Here is a 16578-nt window from a genome sequence, read left to right on the forward strand (position 1 = left end):
TCACATTTCCATCTGTTGTTTGTTTAATGTGGCCTGTTGTGTTTGTGCTAAGAGATTAGCAGGTTAACTAAAATGTTAATGTGAGCTCTAGCAGAGCCCAGAGAAAAATTGGGAAGCTGAGTGCCTGAATGTTAGAAGATTTTTATCCAGAATTTACAAACACTGAAGGAAGAAGTCACTGCCTGTAGCTTGCAAAACACTCTGAGAAGGCAAGGAATACACAGGCATCCATCATCCACAGAAACAGTGCTGGGCAGCTAGCCATTTCATCTGCAATTACCATCTACTTGCCAAACTCCCCTTTCCTTCCTATGCAGAGAAAACACATTGTGTGGAAATGTTCTGCTGATATATAGTAGTAACAGGCTTACATATCCTTCCATGACTTTGTTTTTGTTTTGTGCTTTTGTAACAGTTTTTGTTTTGTTTTTAATCTGAGAACAAAAAGAAGCCCCAGAATGAACCAGCCCCAGAATACCATTTATAGCGGGTAACTGTAGTGAGCTCTGTGGGGAAGTGGAGAATAGACCTGAACTATTGTTCACAGAATCACAGAATTGTAGGGGTTGCAAGGGACCTCGAAAGATCATTGGGTCCAACCCCCGAACAACAGAACAGAATAATGTGTTACATCCTTAGCAAACATGATTCATGCATATGGTGTCTTCTTTTTGAGTAGATCCTGTGAGGTAAGTTTTGCCCTGATTTCTAACCCCCTGTAAAACTACCTTTTTTATGTCTATGTGGTTGATTTAGGGAGCAAAGACCACTGACAACTCAGCTGTGATTTATCAAAGCTTGTAAGTACTTTGATGCTATAAACAGAATGTGAGATAATTGATGTAAATTTCCAGAAAATAAAATAAAAAACAGTTAGGGACTTCAGGGAATGCATTCTATGAGAAGGTAGAATCATGATGTTTCTTTGATTTCGATCCTTGGCTTCATCAAAACTGCCTTTGACTTTCTGTAATGTAGCCATATAAAATTCTAGTTTACCTCTCCTTAGCTGATCTACCTTCCTTGCTGCAAATTTTCAGTAAGAACAATGTTGTTTCCCCTTGTATAATATGCTTTTAATCAAAACAGTAACTGCTTTTTTTTTTTTTTTTTTCCATCTGTTTCCCTTTCTTGCTGGCAAACCATCTGGAAAGAAGTGTCAGACAGTATTGGCCAATACCTTATTTTGAAAGCATTTTCTCGGAAAATGGATGCAGTATGAAGAACTTTTCAGAGTGAAAGCTGTACATTACATTGCTAGGTGCAAATATTGTATCTTTTAGATCCAAAGAGAGACAGTGAACGTTACTCCTTTTGTTTGCAATCTATGAACTTGACAGTTATCTCCTCCCATCTTTTCTTCTTTTGTGCATTCACCCAGTCTAAGTCCTTATTTTGTCACAGGTCATATTTTGTAGTTCCCTGAACTCTGTTTTCCATACTAGAATATTTCAACTGAAGCCCTGCAAAGATTGTAAAGGGTGGAAATTGTATGTCATGCATCTTGCAGAATGTTTGTTATGTTTGAATGACCTTGTTTGCTTTTCAAGACTAGCTGCTCTTTGTTTATATTCAGCGTGTCCTGTACTCTAATCCAGAAGAGATACCCCTCTAGTTTTGTTGATGATCTTGATCATGCAAAATTACATTTGTTGTACTCATGATACTTGTGATTGATAGAGAATGCTTTACAACCCATATTCATTTGGGCAGAAGATAGACTGCATCTTCTGTATCTGTCAGTGCCCAAAGAGGTTCCATACTCACAGAGCAGAATGAGTAAATGTCTTAGCAAGCCTTCTGCTGGGCACCTACCATCTAATAAATACTACTCTCCTTTCCCGTTTTCTCACCAGATACATGATTTCCTACAAGCTTAAAGAAGAAACTTAAGTGAAGTTACTCTCTATAGGGGACTCTTACTTTTTTTTTTTTGTTTGTGCAGATCTTCCTTGCACGCTGCTATATCCATGCTGGGCATTACCACTGCAATAATATTTAAAGCATCTAGATTTGGCTTCACTCCTATTTTCAGTACTGTCAGGTTGGCAGATGTCATCAATATGAAAAGCTGCTGTGCTCATAAGGGCAGGGTTGTCTTATGTTCAGTTCCTCTTGCATGCCAAGAAATGTCCTCAGATTTCTTGTACGTGGATGTCCCTAATTTAGAGTATTGCATGAGGATGCCTTCCTGGGAAGTGCAAAAGTTAGTGATTTGGTCAATACTGAAGTGATTTTTTTCCCCCATAAAAATTAATGAAAGAAGGAAAATACATGCAGTGATTTCAGAAATACACGCAATTGAGATGTGTAGAGACAGATTGCAATGTATTATCATTGCCATTCATATCCTAGTAACGCTGCCCCACAGCCCCCCAGGCATAATTTCAGCAGTACACATATAGAAAAAAGACAAAATAGGTAGTGCTGGATAGACATAGTTGTCTCTACATTTGTGTGTTGATATGTTACTCAGATATTTATAGTACTGTACTTCAGTCTACTATATTTGTATTATCTTTATTTTAACATAAACAAAAACAAATGGTGGAATTGCAAAGGTGAGAAAAACAGGATAAAGGCAGTGGTTAGCATGTTAAGGTATGAAATAATCCATGGAGAATCTCTTAAATAAGAGATAAAGAGATATATAAAAAGATATTACTGAAATGTCTTGTTAAAACCTTCTCTTGGCACCCCATCCTGCTTATGCCGATGCCTGGTGGTTTGATTCTGAAATGGAGTCAAAATATTGCTGACTTCTCTTAGCTCCACCAAAACCACTCCTCTGTACTCTTTCAAAAATAAAATAAAATAAAATAAAATAAAATAAAATAAAATAAAATAAAATAAAATAAAATAAAAAGGACAAGTGTACTCTGTCCCTGTAGAAATGTCTTTATTTCCCTACTAATCACTGTAATACATTGGCTTGTAAAAAGAGATGAAAGCTTTGATCTCAATATTATGTGGCGATGATGGCATAATATAGAAACGATTTGGAGAAAATATTACAGACAGATAGAAAAGGGAAGGATGACTGAGACTGAGCAGTTGTAGGGATTTTCCTGTTTCCTTCCTACAAGCTGCATGAGAGGACGCTTGGATCAAGACCTAATCTGTGCAACATGACAGGTTGAGCACTCTAATCCATGATCTCTGCCTTGCTGCAGAGCCCACACTGAAAACCAGATCCAACCACTATAGATTTTATGTGTGGACCAAAGACACACTGAAGCATTTTCATGAGTCCAGTGTCACCCTAAATTGTTTTTTATGTCCAAAATAAACTTTGGGGTCATTTTTATGTTTGCAAGAATGCTTTTACATTATTGCCTTTTCATCATTGCTCTGCAGCTTTGAACATTACACCGAATCTACTGTATAAGCACATTTTATGCATGGTAGATACTATCTCTTCGTTCTCTTTTTTTTAATCCCTAAAACTAGTTTTATCAATGCCCAGGTTTGCATTTCTTTAACTGACCATGGGTGAGTTACTCATAGCTATGGAACCTGTGCCCCATCTCTCACCAGCCCATGCCAATCCTCCCCTGTGCCACAGCCTGTCTCTGCTTCAGAAGGCCTCTGCAGTCATACCAGCATTGCATTTCTGACATTATGTCACTGTTAGTCATAAATACCTTGTTTGACATAGAATAAGTGTTGTTGTACTGTACAAAGACTAACAAAAGCAAAACACATTACGTGTAGACAACTGGTCAGCTGAAGAAATTGCTGTCACAGCTAAACCAAGACAAAACAAAGCTGCAGGACAATAAAAGTTCAGGGAGAGCAGGCTGGATAAGTCTCAGTCCCAAGGCTTTGGAAACATAGTACAAAGCTCACAGCATGTTACTAGCAATGGTAACACCTTTGCCAGAGTTACTTCTTTGCAAGCAAGCTAGGAGCTATTTGGCAGCTTCTCTTGGAAGTCATAAAATATGTCTGTGGAAAATGACTCCTGAAATCTGCTGATAAGTTCCCACAAAGTCCCTAACTGCTTAGGAGCTCTGGTTCTTCTGTGGCTCTTTACTCTGGGGTGGCTTCCAAGTATTTTCACAAGCATCAGAGGTTCAAAGGATAGAAAGTGTGACATTGTAGGAGGTTGGTGAATTAAGGTTCGGGCATGACCATGCTGAGATGCTCTCTGACAGTTTCACCACATCACTTTGCAAACTAAGAGGTCCCCTTTCAGTTCTGATTCAGGCTCAAAACTAGCCATGTATGCAAGATCAAAACATCAGTTTAAATTCTCCCACAGTAGCAAAAAGTTCTTTTCACAGCAGGAGTGTTTTCTGTACCACATAATAGCAGCAATCAATTTATATCTAAAAGGATATTTGTGTTTCTTTGTATTTCTATTTCCTTTTTGTTTTCTCGTAGGAATATTCTTCAGCTTTTATAAGAAAGTGAAAAACCACACAGTATTTCCATTCCTTAAATATAGTCTACCTAGGTTTATAATACAATATTTTCTTCTCTTTCTTCCTTAAAAACTTGTAATCATCTCAGGAGCTGGTTGAGAAGACAGAGTTGGTGTGCCAAGCTTTCCAGAGACTTTTCTGTCCTGTTCAGATAGCTGGCAAAGCAGCTTCTTTGTTCCTTTTATATCGCTGGAACTCCCACACCCACCAAACAGCCAATTTTCTTCTTGTTAAGTACATTGAGATCTTGATATTAAAGGGTTGACTTGTCAGAAATTACTGCAGTCTCAGAAATTTTTGAATTCTGTGCTGTCTTTATCAAAAACATGCTAACCAAAATGATACATTTGTGAGTGATTTTTCCCTGCTTACACATAAAACATATAGAAATGGAATGTGAAGCCATTGATAAATACTTTATTTAGAAGAGAATGGAGAACCTGATGGTATTGAGGTCTGGGTGCTTCAGAAGAGCTGTCTGCTGAGAACTTGGGGAGCTGGGAACCACAGGTGGGAACAACAAGAACTTCAGACAAGTGACTTTTATTTTATCACTGTTGTGTCATTCAAGTATTTTGAAAACTGGAGCAGGTATACTTCTAACATTCAGACTAGGAGACAAAAGTCAACGTAAAACCTTCATGTTACTTGAATGACTTGCAGTTCAGAAAACAGCAAAATAAAAATTTCAACAATAAAACTATCAGAGTTCCAAGAAAACAAATAATGATCTTCTAGCCTTTAAACACTTAAATCCAGCAATTAAGTCCCACTCAATATTATTGAAATAGCCTCAAAACTAAGCACAGCCAGTGATGTGAATCTAAATATCCAAAGCATGCATCTTGTAGAAGAGTATACACACTTACAACTTTCTTCCTTGTGTCTCTTAAGCTGCTAGGTATTTTATGTGATAGCCTGGGTTTCCTAATTGTAGGAAATACACATTAGTATATTGTTGTCATATTCTTGCTCTCTTTTAAATGCCTTTCCCCTTATTTCACAGGCAATACACAAAGCAAAGCAAGCACCAGTCATTCTGAGCGTGTAATGGACATTTCAGTTGATTCTTTACCTCAAGAATTTGTAATTAAGTTACCTATATAGGTTTTGGTTACTATGTACTACTTAGGAAGCTGAAGAAGCAAGCATTAAGTCACATCACATATTCCTCAAAAACCTATTGCTTGAAAGTGAAAGTGCTATGTCACACTTAGGGTAAAGGTGAGATAATTTTGATTAATATAGCCAAATACTTCATTAGAATAGAAAATAGAAATTGAATAGAAGTTGAATAGCAAATAGAGACTAAGATTGTACATTATATAGGCAGTTCTTACTGTAGTAACCTATGCACAGAAAACTGATGTTTGACTTTGGAATTGCACGTGGGAATAACTAACATTCATAACATGGTCTTTATATGACTAGACATTTGGTTCATAAAGTAGAATTTGCATTTAAAAACAAGCAGTGAATTCTCTATTGAAGACTGTTACTCTGTTTTCTTGCATTGTGTTATCATCAGAAATTATTTCAAGCAGCAATAGGTTTCAGTGGCTCAAGTCAACATAAACCTGTCAGAATTCCCAGAGCCTTCTGTTTGTTCAAAAAGGAGAGGAAAGGCAAAAATAGGGATTGAGACTGAAATGCCTGTTAGGTAGAAATACAGTATTTTCATTGTATTCCTGAAATTTTAAAAAGTGTTTTTTGACTAGTAGCTATGGCAAAGATTCCCAGGGTAGTGAACTAGATAGTTTCTAATTTAGTCCTATCCCTGGGCATTGATTTTGATCACTGAACAGTGGTTTGAGAAAAAAAGACTAGGTCTTCTTGAGAAAAAAAGACAAGGTCTTCTAATTTCAGATGTGGAGTAAGAACCCACTTTCTGGTTATATATGGATAAAGTTCTTTTCACATTAATGACATATTCTGCAAAAAGTTAGCCATGCAATACTGTAGGTAATGAATTCTAGAACCTTGACAGTATCTTCATGCATTTCTCTCAATGGTCACTGTTGTGAGAGCGGATTTTTTGAATAGGCACCTCTGTCCATATAGAACTATTCCAGATACTGTGGGGGTATATATTCCTCTGTTAACATGACTAAAAGGTGTCATACAATGATATAATGATCTTCACCTTCCAACTTGTGTCCACTAGGGCCTGTCAAATGCACTATAAGATAGTAAGATAGTACTTTTTTTTTTTTTTTTTTTTTTTTTTTTTGTCATGTGTTAAAAGACCTCCCTGAGCTATGCACATATCCATCTTCTATAGGGTGAGCAGGAAAGTCTGTAGGGAAACTGTGTTTTATCCTTTAAGTATATCGGGCAGCAGAACACAAATAGGTTGATTGCAGCATTTGGAAAGACACAGAGATGCCCAGTTGTATTTGGGTACGGGTAATATAGGCAAGAAGAGTGAGCAAGGGAAACAGCAAAAAGGAAAAACAGGAACACCCGAGTCGAGACAAATTACAAAGCAGGCTGGGCAGCTGTGTTCAAGCATCTAGATGCTCCACAATGGGACTTGAATCATCCTTAACTTGAATATACAGACCTGGCAGAAGCTTGTTTGGATGTTTTTGAGGATATCTGCATCTGTATGCAACACCTGAGATCTGCTATCCTACATGTATACACATGTATATATGCTCATATATGTATATAATATGCTCAGGAGTAGTCTGAGCATAGAAATATTTTTGCTGTTTTCAAAGATGTTTGTGAAGTGCCAGTTTAGCACCTTCACAATGTTCAGCTAGTCAGAGCCTACATGGGACCACATTGATAACTTCACCATATTGTTCACAGAGAAACAGCATCCACTGGGCTTTTGACATTGTCAATCATTCCGTGTTTAAGTGAAATTTACCCTGCACCCATGAATCAATGTTTATGTTAGTGAATGCATACTGCCCGTTAAACATAATGACAGAGTGCAATGCTGATATGATTCTTGAGGTTCTGCCACTACTGGTTTACAGTTTATCACACTCCCCCTTCACCAGATAGGACTGCTTTTTACTTGTCAAACATTTTACAGGCATTGTGTAGGACCTGAAGTACGTTTCTCAGTTGGATTAAATTGTCCTCTGCCTTTTCTGTCTTGTTCTTTCCCACCACTGTTAAGTATCTGAAGTGCAGATGCTTAATTTAGCATCCTTGGAACAGTTTAGAGTTGATCTGATTTTGTACGTTGTATGTTCTGTAATTATAGAACATGAATATGTAAGAAAGTTTTGTCCCTCCTGACTTGGTGGTCCACATCTATCTAGCACATGTATGTGTGTTATCTATCTGTTGGCCCAGATTTATGCTATGTAACTGGTCTTGAACAAAGAGAGAAGAAGCTAAATGGACAATATCTGAAAAATGCTCTGAAAGCACCAATTTTTCTCCATTGACTAGAGAGAGAACTTAGGACCAACTGTTTGTAATTTAAGTGTTTTAGTTAAGCATCATTATTAGGTAGGTACAATCCAAGCTCTGGAAGCTACCGTAACAAAAATGCGTGGATATATGTGGCCACAAAAGACAAGAAGAAAACTGTATGTGTTTGCTTGAATGTCAGGTGTTGTATTCTGACATTTCATAAATTTCTTATATCCCTAGATGGAAAAAAAAAAGGGGGGGGGGGGGTAGTTGCTGAAGTTACATTCTAAGGAAACATTCCTTATTGTGTTATTTTGAAGTCTATTTGTTCATTTTTGAGTCTGCAACATCCACAAATCCCACAGGCTTTAAGCCCCTCAGTGTTACAGAACTAAGGAAAAAATTCTTTTCCATTATCAATAAATATATATGGCAGAGGATTCATGAAAATGAAAAGTGTAAATGAAATAAAAGCATAAAAACTATCAATCCATTACTCAAATGATCGCACAGAGAAAAGAAACTTTCAGCAACATAACCAGCCAGTACACTCCCAATTTGATCAAAAATAAATTCATGGCAGAGTGAAAGTAGGTAAAAGTAGCTGAAATCTCTCATTTCGACTTACATAACATCTACAGATACTGTTAAAATAAGACTTACTGTGCCAAGGAGACACTTTCAGCAAAGCAAAACTCATTTTGTGTATGACCTTTAAAAGTCATCAGTTTCAGATGACCTCTTCACATACAATGTAGTCCACCTTTTCAGTTAGTAATGAACTGTCTGCTCTAATACTTTCAGGTAAAGCGGCAGTTAAAGTTATAAATGTGGAGAAAATAAGTTCCCAGGCTTATCTTATTGGCTTCATCTTTTAAACGCCATCAGACCTGCACAACAAACTAACTTAATACAGCCCCAGAATAAAGTTATCAAGGTACCTGAAGCAGAACGTCTTGCATTTTTCATTTAAGTAAAATGTATGGCAAAACTGAACTTGTAAATATGTCAAAGCATGATAAATTCTTTTATACTTGGCACCGACTAGAGAAAAGATTTTAAATTTTAAAAGTGCTGTGCAACAGCTGATTACTTACTATCAATATTAATTTATAAAACAGTAAACTAATCCAGTATTTGCATGACCAGAGACACATACTTGGTGTAAAATAAAGTCATCATTTCAATTAAAGAAAACATCAGTTTTTAAACCCTTCTTGAAAATGCACAGGAAAGTGTTTTGAGATGTATCACCTTGAAGAAAACCTTGCTAATGCTGTATGACTGGCTTTCAAGATAAAATGCTCTCACTAGTGTAGAGAAACCATTTCTGCAAATTCAGAATATTAAAATGAAAAGTCAGTCAATAAAAGTACTGTGAGAGGAAAAATGATTTTTAAAAATAGGAGGGCTGGGAACAGGTGCTTAAATTATTTACTGTGTTCATGAGGGTATAGAGAGATATGTTCACATTTTTTTTCAGGTTGTAGGAGTTTGAGCTCACAGCAATTGGATTGGATTACTGAAGTACATTGTAATTGTTCTGGTGAACATTGATAATAGCCTATAGAATGACATACAGGATTGCAAACAAATGTCATAAACCCCTGTTAGCCTGATTGCAATAAATATAAGAAATCTCTAGACAGCTCTAGTTAAAGTCTTACTAAAAATAATTTTAAAAACCCTACTGCATAATTTCTATAACCAATTATTTAATTTGGTTCATGTTATTTTATGAAGATTGTCATTTTAATCTCACTTTTGTTGTTGTTGAAAGATGTAATTTAAATTATTATTTGCATATCTAAACTGATAATGATTGAATTTGTACATTACATTACATTTTCTGTTAATTTGGGATTTCTCATATCTGTAAAACCAAAATGATAAATCAGCTGATGAAACTGTTTAACATCTGTGTGTGGCCTAATACTTATCCTTCAAGTCTATGAGTTTCGTTAATTATTTCACAAAGATACAGTGAAGAACCTTGATGAAAGTGGAAGTTTTGATAAAAAATCAACTGTTCATATTAAATAATTGGAGACGAAAAATGGATGAATAGTAGCTGATAATTGTTTAATAAATCAAATCTGATGATCCTTGGAAACTAACTTACTAATACTTAATATTGACTGTCTCCAGTGTCAACGTTTAATGAAGTTGGGGTGCCTAGAACAACTGCTTCATTTCCTGTATAACCACGATTCATTTGATGATCAATGACAGTCTGTACCTGAGGCAGGAGTCCTTTGTCAAAAAAAAAGAAAAAAAAAAAAAAAAAAGCACAAAGTGGATATAGAAAGTCCTGGAAAGTTGGGTTGTGCAGTTATTTTTAACTGTCATATCTCCTGAATATTAGTCCTTGCAATGGGAAATATTATTTTTTGTTGTTGTTGTTCCTTCTCACTTCCCTCAACACTAATATCAGAAGATTTCAAAAAGTAAAGCAGTTTATGTAACAGAATTACAGAATTATAGAACAGCTGAGGTTGGAAGGAACCTCTGAAGGCCATTTGGTCCAACACCTTGAGAACCACCTAGGACAGGCTTTTCAGAACCACGTCCAGGCAGCTTCTGAATATCTCCAAGGATATGTCACACAACATCTTTGTGTGACCTGTTCCACTGCAAGGTCACCCACACAGTGAAGAAGTATTTCCTGATGTTCAAGTGAAACCTCCTGTGTTTCAGTTTGTGTTCCTTGCCTCTTGAATAGCTCATGGCTTCTTAGCTCAGGGGTCCTATAGAAGCAACTTTATCCCATTAATGGAACTTTTTACTCATTAAAAAACTGTTCACACCTAACAGATATTTACAGAGGATGCCCAAGTATAGATTGGCAGAACTTTGGTACAAAGTGGTTTGTAAGGTATTGTTTTGTGCCTCTTCAGGGTAAAGCTTTCTTACATGTTTGGCTTAGAATTGCACAAGCAGCCTCTTGTTTCTTTGTTTCCTGAAATGAGAAATATATTGTTTGCTCTATTCTAAGGGCAAAACTGGGAAATCTAAATTTGTAAAGAAATTTTATGAAAATTCAGCTGTTATGGATCAGTGGAAAAATTGGGAACTTAAATTCTTGTCATTAAATTCAGTGAGATTTCACTGGCCTTGTGTGGATGATAGATAAGTCACCTAATCTTCTTAATTTATCTCCTGTCCAGAGACTGAGTTCCATGCAGTGTTTTCCTACAGCATTGCACAGCTGTGTGGCCTTGGAAAAACAAGATACATAACTAGAAATTTTGGAGATTTTAGCAGCTTTCTAAGATGTTCTAGTTTAAAAGGTATTTCTCTTATTCCAGAAGTATATATTCTGGTTATGTTTCATGTCTCTATGCAAGATTCATGCCATTATTAGAACGACAGTAAAACTGTCTTGAAAAAAAAAAAAACCAAACCTTTAGTAATGACAGAATTCCATATTCTCTTCAGGAGTTATTGTTAAAAGCATTTTCCATTTAGAAAAATGTAAATGGAGAATGAAAAAATAAAAATAAAAAATCACTATAGTGCTCTGATCAATTAGTTTGATTTAAAGTGTCTGGAAGCAGGGTTGTGTGTATAGTGGAGTAAGACCACCATATATGCTTATGCATATATGAAAATATGGAATATGAAAAAATACAGTGCAGTTACATTATATGGCTCTGCTTGAAGAGATTGCTCTAATGTCATAGTGTTTGTAGAAAACACAATCAGGAGAAACCTTCTAGATTGTCAATCCTGTCCCCACTATAGTGAGTAAATACAGATTATAATCCTGATCATAAATTTCACTTTTTGGACTCTTTTATTTGCACTTAGACTTGACTGTGTACAGTAGAGCCCTGTCCTGTCTCCCACCTCCAAAATTATTTGATTTTTTTCTTATTTCTGTCCTAAAATTATACACTGTTAATTCATACTCATTTATTCTGGTGCCCTGTTCTTTATTTTAAATAGCTATTCTCTCTTCATGATATATATTCCTGGATGTATTTATAGAGAGCAATCAGGTCTTCTGGAATTAATACTTTTAAAATAGAAATTACTAATTACCTTCTTATTTCATGTAAATCTTATGGGCTGGAGGTCCTTTGCTAGCCTGGACTGGTGAGATTTACATCTTCATATATAGGGTGCTCTGTTTTTCTGGTCCTGTACCCTGTAGAAGCAGATACTCAAAGGGATAAAGGCAGAGAAAAGGAAGGTAGGAATATATTGAGCTGCCTGTGATGGCAAGGTTTAGGAATTTATCTACCTTTTATACCCATAATCCCACAGTTTTATGTTCCATCCTTCAGGAAAGCTGTACTTTTCTTTGCCTTTATTTTTCAACAGTATTTGTGGAAATACTTTGTTTATCCAAGTAATCTAACTCTGAACACCTGCATTAAATATGATCTATTTCTTAAAGGGAAGCAAGTTCATCTTTATCTACTAAAGTTACAGTTTCCAAAAGACATTAGATATACATAATCAGACAAAGCTCATTGTATTGAATTTCTATCTGTTTATTAGAGTTTATATGTTGGCTAAATTTCATTGATTTACAAAGCACCCCTTCTTAATTCTTTGCAAAGGCCATGATATAATGTACCCAGTCCCTCTCCAAAAAAAAAGAAGGGGCAGTTGTATAAGCAGGTGTAAATATAAGATGTTCTCATGGTTGATATTTCATGAGGCTGTTATAACTGAAAAACAGCAATCCAGCAATTCCTCTATTTTACTAGGAAAAAACAGAACTACACATGTCAGACTTATGGGGAGCAGAAGGGAAGAAAAACTTTTGAACCAGACTCCCTCTGCCACCTTGCTAGTTATTTTTCAATTGCAGATTAAAGGTCCATCACTGCAGGTCAGAAGGATTTAGATGGGGCTCAGAATGTGAATTCCCCCTCTCTGTGTGTCTCCCCCATGGAGCAAATATATCATGAGAATAACTGCCTTCATCTGGATTCATCAGCTGTGTAAGAAAAGCTCATCTGTTTCAGTTTGGGAATGAAGCTCAATACACTTTGAGAACATCACTGCTGATAAGCAGGAAAATTCAAGAGGTTTTCGGAAATCAGTTTTGCTGGAGCTCTAGGTTCAGTTCACCTTCCTAAATCACCAGAAGGATGTGTGAATAATTTCATCCCTCTAAAATGTTTTGAAGGAAACCACAGAAATGCTAAATAGCAAAGGTCCAAGAGCATCTAGGAACAGTTTAAGTAATGATGCCTCATATCAAAAGGAAGGAGCTTATATTAACAAGAATGTTGTGACGGTGAGGTTCACAAAATTACATTACATTAAATAGCTGCAGCTGTTACTTCACACTAACAGTGTGAAAGCACTATTACCTGTAACTGGGAGGATTTATGTCTATACCCTTTGTTAAATCTCTGCTTTCTATGTTTGATTTTGTGTTACTTCTAAACCATGGGTCAGCTGGGTATCTTCATATTTACTGTTTCAAAGGATCAGAAGTGTGAGGAGAATTCTGAACTATCTAGTGAAAGAAAAGACAGGTCTATGATGGTTCAACAAGCTCAGTAAGGACTTGACAAGTAAACAGTTTTCATTAATGCTTAGCATCCCTGAACTGCTGACTCCTGGCCACCAAAGGATTATGAAGCTTTTATTCTCAAAGGAGAAACACTGGCTAAGGTGAGGTTTTCATTTTTATCTTATTATTATTATTTTCATAAGAGGCATTTGTGGTTTACTGCCAACACTAGAAAAATGGCACCTATAAACAAATTATACCATGATAGTATATGTAGCCTGTGAGGGGAGGAGCTGTTTGCAACATGCATTTTTACAACTTGCTATAAAAGAAATGCAATTTACTCTTGCTGACATTGAACTCTCATCACAGTCAACCAGGTATTGCAAAGCATGTAACAGGGTGTGCTTTTCTGTTGTAAACAGAATTTATATATGATTCCTCACATCTTATCTCATTCACTTGATAAAGTATATGATTGGAAATACCCATACACACAGATAGCTAACATTCAGTATTTTCTCTTCTATCTTATTCCTGTTTCCCTTGGTTCCTTAGATGTGTTCTCTATGTAAGATTTAGAAATGCTAGCTTTTGTGGAAAAATACGTTATTCTTCCACCTGTTTGAAAATCACCTAGCACTGTTGTGCTCATTATAAACAAAAAAGAAATCGAACAGTAAAGTTATTGTTGAAACAATTCTCTTAAAGGTGTACTCCTGGATTTTCAGTAAAGAAGCTGTCACTTTAAGGGAGATAGTATGAAAGGAGCCTTTTTTCAAATTGTGTTTATTATGGCATGGTTTTTTTGTTAGCTTCCTGCACTGATTCTGTACTGGAGACAGTTAAGATGTTACGTTTATGTTATGCTTCTATGGCAGTTCTTTATAATTTGCAGTTTTGATTTATAGTGTTGCTCTTATATAATTCAGTATGGGATATCTGCAGTAAAGTGTTTCAGGTGGCTGATTGTCTGTGAGCAAGCGTATTTCATGTTCAAAGTGTTTCTCTTTGTGAATATATGAATAGCCATTTAAGCTTTACAAATTATTACATGTGATTTGAATCACATGGATTGGTGAATAATAATGTATTGTGCATATGGATTTCCTATGAGGCACCTCTGTTCTGCCACTATAATTAATAAAATTTTTATTTTGATATTTTCTGTTGTTTTGTTGTTCAACAGTCATTGCTGTCCTTTCTGCTAATGCTAATGGATTTTTTCATGGACATGGAAGTATATATTAGTTTACAGATTTCATCCAGTCAACAAAAGTACGTGGCTCCCTACTTGTAATGGTCAGACATGTTCTCTTCCCCATCTGTGAAAATAATTTTGTAAGTGAAGGATCTTTTAATTATTAAAAACACAAACAACTAGCGAGTGTGAGGAAAGACCATATGAGGGTGAATACATATGGGCCAGAAAACTGTGAATGAAAGGTCACTAAAATGGTAAATTCTATACTTTTAAAAAGAAAGGGGGGGGGGGGGGAGAGAGAGAGAACTTATATCCATATTTCATGGAAGGAATATAAAGCAATTGACCTTGACCTACTCTTTGTTAAGTTCTTCTGGCTGAGGTCTTAATTCCTGTGACTAGTTTGTGATTTCTGGTATCTCATTGTTCCACAGTAATAAATATTTTGCTATCCAAAAGGAGGTAGAGTTGCCCGTGAGTCGCAGAAACACCTAAGTTGGAAGAGACCTCCAAGATCACCTAGTCCAACCTCTGACCTAACACTAACAAGTCCTCCACTAAACCATATCACTAAGCTCTACATCTAAACATCTTTTGAAGACTTCCAGGGATGGTGACTCAACCACTTCCCTGGACAGCCCATTCCAATGCCTAACAACCCTTTCGGTAAAGAAGTTCTTCCTAAAATCCAATGTAAACCTCTGCTGGCACAACTTTAGCCCATTCCCCCTCATCCAGTCACCAGGCACATGGGAGAACAGGCCAACCCCACCTCGCTACAGCCTCCTTTAAGGTATCTATAGAGTGTGATAAGGTTGCCCCTGAGCCTCCTCTTTTCCAGGCTAAACAACTCCAGCTCCCTCAGTCCTTGTAAGACTTGTTCTCCAGACTGTGCTTTCTGCTTCATATTGTGTTGTGTACAATAATACCTTACACAGCTGAGCCCTTCTTTAGACAGTATTCTCATTTCTGGTTAAAGTTAAGGATCTTCTCCCTGTTGCTGGAATATTAGCAGTCTTACTCAGTGCAGGCGTTGTCTGATCCATGCTCCCATATTTATGATTTAATGGGTCTTTATTTCAGGACACTGAAAACTCTTCCAAGAGATCCTTTTCTCATTAATGGACTGACCTGGTAGACAACTGAGAGTGATCTTTTACTCCATTTCCAAGTAAGTATGGGGTGAGTGCTGACAAAGGGTGAAATGAATTTGAACACATTTCACCCTTGCATGAGAATGCATGAGAAGTAGGGTAGGTGGACAGGTAGAGAGGGGAGAGAGGCAAACCTCTCTGTGCTGTGATAACTGCATTTAAAAAGTAATGTTATGTACCATTTTCATTATGTGCTCTCTATTTCTTTTTGCTCATGCTCATCTTTGTTTGCATCTAGTCTGGAGACAGGCATTGGTTTGCTAACATCAAGATTTCATATTTTTGCCTTGTGATCAGATCCCTCAGGATTTTTTCCTGTACTCCCCTCCTCTTTCTCCCAAATTTTGATTGACAATTACCAGAATATTCTTCTTCAAGGGTAGTGTTGCATCAGAATACAAAAATTCACATGAAAATGTTGATCTCTTTTGCACCATGCTTCATACAACTGCACGCTTCAGTAGTGAACCCAAAGTAATTTCTGAAAACAAAACAAAACAACAACAACAACAAACAAAAACAAAAACACCATAATTTACCATGAGGCATGACAAGAAATTCTGTCTCTCATACTTTGTTTGCATCTGGATTTTGATAGCAGTATAATTTGTTGGTAAGTGTAGAACTTTTGTCTTTGAATCTGTGCCATGATATAGTTCCTTATGTCAGGTTTACACTGATGATGTGGACCCTCTTTGTACTGAATGATGCTGACAGGAATAGATGACCAAACATTATACAAGGATTGATTTATGGCTGTCCTATAAAGACTGCCACGGCCAATTTTAAGATGCATCTTTCTACTTGTATCATATGGAAAAGAGAATCTGGGGAAAAGATCAGGGCAAAACAGGTGTGAGTCCTTCTGTGCTTGAACTAAGGATTATCTGTCATGTAAATGGATCTCTAATTAACCAGTCACATCACAGGTAAAGAAAT

At 36.5% G+C, this 16578-nt stretch overlaps 1 long non-coding RNA gene across 2 annotated transcripts; it reads left to right on the forward strand.

Annotated features, from left to right (window-relative positions):
* The first annotated feature begins 497 nt into the window (after nt 1–497).
* On the forward strand, nt 498–15657 carry LOC110351467 (uncharacterized). 2 transcript variants are annotated; one of them, XR_011807885.1, is made up of 3 exons: nt 498–689; nt 14471–14622; nt 15569–15657. It is a non-coding gene; the product is annotated as an uncharacterized lncRNA (long non-coding RNA). The 2 variants fall into 2 exon arrangements; XR_002398956.4 differs by lacking the exon at nt 498–689 and adding an exon at nt 12989–13442.
* The last annotated feature ends 921 nt before the right edge of the window (nt 15658–16578 follow it).

This window comes from Anas platyrhynchos, chromosome 3, assembly GCF_047663525.1.
Source record: "Anas platyrhynchos isolate ZD024472 breed Pekin duck chromosome 3, IASCAAS_PekinDuck_T2T, whole genome shotgun sequence".
Classification (NCBI taxonomy): Eukaryota; Metazoa; Chordata; class Aves; order Anseriformes; family Anatidae; genus Anas; species Anas platyrhynchos.